The following is a 5,452-nucleotide window of genomic DNA, read 5'->3' as shown; positions in this document are numbered from 1 at the left end:
GCACATTGTTTTGCTCCATTTCTTATAAGAGTAGAAGTCCCCTAAAACAAAAGTGAGAATTCAAGATAGAAGCATATGCTTCAGTAATAAAGATTTTTGGGATTCCATCAACAATGGATCCATCTTAGACAAAATGTAATTGGCTGTTTATATAAGATAAAACAATGGCTAATGAAAGAGAAAGAAAAAAATGAGGGAGGGAAATCTTAGCCCTTTCCATTGCTAGCAATCCCAAAGAGTGTGCCACTGTGCTTTATCTGCAGAACCATGGAGATTTATCATGGAGAAATTCAAATAAAATTTAATCTTTCTCAGGTCACTGGATATTGTGCTTACCATGTCCCTCATACGTTTGGGGATATTTCACTACCCATTCACATAAGAGAGCTAAAAATGTGCTTATGTCAGGTGCAAGAAGCAGAGTTTACGCTTCAACATTTAATTCTAGCAAAATTTAACTTTCCCAACATATTTTAAATAAGCTGACATTATCATACAACCTCTAAGGGAGATGTATGAAATAAGAAGTATGAAATATAAATAAATAAACCCAGAGAACATCCAATACTACCATTCTTGTATCCTTCCTCAAGGCAATAATCTTCTACCACATTGGAATACTGCATCTATTTTCGGTTGCCACGATATAAAAAAGATGTTAATACTCTAGAAAGAGTGCCGAGAAGAGCAACAAAATTTATTAGGGAACCAGAGGCTAAACCTACAAAGAATGGTTGCAGGAATTGGATCTGTCTAGTTTAATGAAAAAAAGACTAGGGGTGACATGATAATAATATTCTAATATCTAAGGGCTACAACAAAGATGATTAGGGGACTGGAGGCTAAAATATATAAGGAACGGTTGCTGGAATTGGGTATGTCTAGTTTAATGAAGAGAAGGACTAGGGGAGACATGATAGCAGTCTTCCAATATCTCAGGGATTGCCACAAAGAAGAGGGAGTCAGACTATTCTCCAAAGCATCAAAAGGCAGGACAAGAAGCAATGGATGGAAACTAACCAAAGGAAGAAGCAAGCTGAACTAAGAAGAAATTTCCTGGCAGTTAGAACAATTAACCAATGGAACAACCTGCCTCCAGAAGCTGTGAATGCTCCAACACTGGAAGTTTTAAAGAAGAGATTGGACAGCCATTGTCTGAAATGGTATACCGTTTCCTGCCTGAGCAGGGGTTGGACTAGAAAACCTCCAAGGTCCCTTCCAACTCTGTTAATCTGTTATTCTACAGTATTCCTATTCTGTTACAAGCAACACATAAAAATGTTCCAGATACACACCTAACCTAGTACCTAATGAATTAACCCAGTCTTTCTGAAACTTGGCAGCTTTAAGTTGTGTGGACTTCAACTCCCACAATTCCCCAGTGTTGACTGAGGAATTGTGGGAGGTGAAATCCACATAGCATAAACATGCCAAGGTTGAGAAACATCGACTTTACCTATTTCCTAACTTTGCACAACATATTGAAACATTGACAAACCAATAAGGCTGGGTTAGTCCAAGATGCTGAATCCCAAAACACTGTTTTGCAATAAGGTCAACATGGCTGGAATTCTCTCTAAGTACCTGAAAACTGCAAGAGGAATTACCTACCTTCTTCTATAGCAAGTTAATTAAGGCTTTGGAGACTTTGAAACATGTCTTCCCAGATGTTTTGTTATCTGAGCTATGTTGCTAATTATGGGATAATCTGCCTATTGATTTGCCCACTAACACATCAATATTTATGTCTACTGTCCCTTCCATTTCTTTCCTAGCTTTTCCCACATCTCTCACATCATGTTATGAGTAAGAAGAAATTGGATAGTCATTTGTCTGAAATAGTATAGGTCTCTTGCTTGAGCAGGAGGTTGGACTAGAAGACCTCCAAGGTCCCGTCAAACTCTGTTATTCTTTAGGTTGTAAAAAACCGGAAGAGACATAGAAGTAATTGCTGGTGAACAAATGTTGAATAGTTGCTGGTTCAGATATTGACCCCAAAGATCATTCACTCTATGGTTGACAGTTTCCTAGACCCTTAAATGTTCTTGTAATGTCTTGGTATCTGTAGGAAATAGACTAGATAGAAGACCCATATCAGTCTCATGTTAATTTAAAGTAGATTCAGAAAGATTGGGATGTTAAAACACTGCTCAACACAATGTACCCCCAGTGCATGAATTTTAAAGGTATAAGAGAAACAGTCAATTAATATTCACCTCATTCCTGTTGAATTTAAAGTATGGCATGAATATTAATGCTTGTTTAAATGAAACTTATATTTTGAACACTAGGACAGGCACCCCAATCCAACTCAGAATTAGTTCATTTAATGCATTTTGTGTTTCCTCTTCATTAGCTAGAAGCTGCAAAGAATTCTTCTAACCGTTTTATCCATTTTTTCTTTTCTCACCAACAAGCAACTTCTCGCTGTTGATGTGTTATTTGTAGCATTGTAGAACACTTCAGCATGGGGTCTTGGTACACTTCAAAATCAGCTATGGATCTCTGTTGTCCCATGCTATCACCAGTATTCAGCTGCTGAGTATACTGTATGTGTTTCCTATTGTTATCTTTTCTGCAATGCAGAAAAGCTGATCTTACGATTGGAAATGCTGACCTTTTCTGTAGAATTCAGGGATGGGCCATTTTCCTTCTGATTGAAATTCTGGCTTTATCTTAACTTTTGATTCTCATACCAACAAATTTGAACAGATCTCCCCAACAGCAAAAGCATGGGTAAAAGACAGGGGTGAGGACAAATGATCAAATCTACAGGAATGGATATACTGTAGGTCAGGGTAGAAGCAGTATTTCTCAACCTTGGACACTTTCAATTGTGTGAACTTAAATTCCCAGAATACTCTAGCCAGCCGTGGTTGGTAGGACAATTATTATTATTTATTAAATTTGTTTGCCTCCTATCTCACCACAATTATAGTTCCCATACCTCACTTGGCCAGGGTGTAGCAGAGCAAATCAATCTATGCATGCATATGGATAATCATGGGTCTGATTTGGCACGTGATATTCTAGTTGGAGCAATGTCAACGTGATCTGGTGGGGAATTTAACATTATCTTCCCTGTTATGGTCAGATCACACCCCAGTGGCACTGAGAGTCTCTTATGCCTCCCCCTTCCACAGGGAGGATGGACCCATTCAATCGATCCACCCCCAAAGACTGATGATCCCGAATGGATTCCAGAGGGAACTGGGGGATGTCCCAGAAGTCTTGGTAATAGCCTGGAATCACAGGCGGCTGAGGCTCTGGGCAGGATCGCACCCATGCAGTCTCTCTTGACCCATTGCTGGTTCAGGGAAGAGCTCCAGACTCTGAAAAGGATTAAGAGATTCCTAGAGCTCCACTGGAGAAAAACGAAGGATGACTCTGAATAGACATGACTTAGAGCCACTATTAAGGCCTACCTTATGGTGATAAGAGCAGCAAAACAAGGTTATTTCTCCACTCTTATTGCAGCTGCAGAGTGTTGCCTGCTGGCCCCATCCTGAATCTCTCCGTCCCTCTTGGGCTGCAAGGGGGACTCGGATAATCATCTTCAGAACCATGCAGAGGAATTTGTTGACCACCTGTCGGATAAAATCACTCAAATTCATTCCCAGTTGGATTCCAAGCATGGTACAGGTCTTTGTGAGATGCCTGGGGATGCCTTATTCAATGATCTAGGAAAGGTTTGTTCCTGTTGGCCCTAAGGAAGTGGACAGGGATAGAGGTCGTAGCCTCATGACAAGATGGGTGGCAAATAAATTTAACAAATACATAAATAATACCGAAGCCATGATAATTTATGACTTTTGTTATTTGCTTTCTATTTTTCAAAGATTGTTCCATTTTTCAAAGATTGTCAGAAAGAAATGTCACCATTTCTGTATATTTCGGCGGGGGGGGCTCCTAAAAGGGGTCCTGGGGAATGCTTATTGCAAATGGTTTTTAGATTTACATGGAAACAAAATCTTCTTACAGTATAATGGTTCTATATTCATAGTGACTAGTATTATGAAATATGACATGTTGAAAATAAGACTCAAACAAACAATGGAAAATTTATTAAGATAAGCTACCACAAAATCATAACATCACAGAATAATATAGCCTGACATTTCAGTATAAATGGGTTTTGTGAAAATGGGTTCATTGCTATATTATTTTACTAGGATCATAATTATTTGACTAGCAGATAGAACAGGTTTGTTGTATTGGTAGCATTTATCCTGCTAAGAAACAAACATTATTGTTTAGAATTCTTGGTTATCTAAAGAAATATAGCAAAATTGATACAGAAAGATGTTTCAACATCATGTTTTAAAACTTTGAAATAACCTTTAGGCAATTGTTGTATTGTTTACCACCTGGTATTTGTAACTGATATTCCTTGTATAACCTCAAAAATAATAATCAGTAATCAGCAATGATAATCCTTGTATAACCACAATAACTAAAAAAAACACCTCAAAGCAATTTTACTATTATGACTGTTCTTAATATAATGAATTTGTGGCTGTGATGTACCTATTGTCATAAAGCCAAAAAGGTTTTGGGGGAAGGAACATGTTACAGGGATTAAAAAACCAGAAGTAAGAGATGGAACAGAAAGACCAAAAGGTGACCCTAAGAAAAGCAAGGTTACTGACATGCAGAAAACCATGTTTGACCCAGCAATCTAATGGTCAACAAAAGGACGATTTGAAGGACACATGATGGATAAAAAGACTAGCAAAGGATAAAAGGAAGGCTAGATCAATATTTGCTTGGAATTCCATAATCCATATTTGCAATTGTCATCAACAGAGCATCCCGGAGATCTACATGCATCAGTTGGCCAAAACAACTGAACATGAATTTATATACATGTATGCAAGTGTGAGAACATAACACTAAAGCAATAGTAATTAAAATAGTTTATGACTGTAGGTTGAGAGGGACTCTGTGGACTGTTTATTTCCTTGAGCTTTTCACTGCTGCATAAGATCCCAAAGTTCAAATCTGTAACATCACTTCCATGTATCCTTTTATCTGTTTAGACCAGGGGTGTCAAACTCGCAATGTCACGTGATGTGCCGTGAGGTATCGCAACTTTTTCCCCATTGCCAGAGCTGGGGTGGACACGGTTTTGGCATGACGCATCCGGCCCGCAGGCCGGCAGTTTGACGCCCCTGGTTTAGACTGTAATTATTATAAATGCTCTCAGTGTATTCAATCACATTCTAATTTGGAATCAGAATTCTAATTTTATAGCCACTTTGGGAGAAAGGTAATAATGCAAGTTGGGTATTATAAAATGTGCTGAATAACATAGGCTACAAGATCTGAATTGCAAAAATCCAGATAACCACCAGATGACAGCAAAAACTAGTTTTTCTTTTATCACTTTATGAAATTTACTAATAATCTGGAGATTTGTTTCTTAGATTTGGTAGCTCTAACATAGGAAAAT

Source organism: Protobothrops mucrosquamatus, unplaced genomic scaffold (assembly GCF_001527695.2).
Source record: "Protobothrops mucrosquamatus isolate PMUCROS unplaced genomic scaffold, P.Mucros_1.0 scaffold3046, whole genome shotgun sequence".
In the NCBI taxonomy this organism is placed as follows: domain Eukaryota; kingdom Metazoa; phylum Chordata; class Lepidosauria; order Squamata; family Viperidae; genus Protobothrops; species Protobothrops mucrosquamatus.
The sequence above is the reverse complement of the archived record's forward strand: the minus strand, read 5'-3'. Positions refer to the sequence as shown.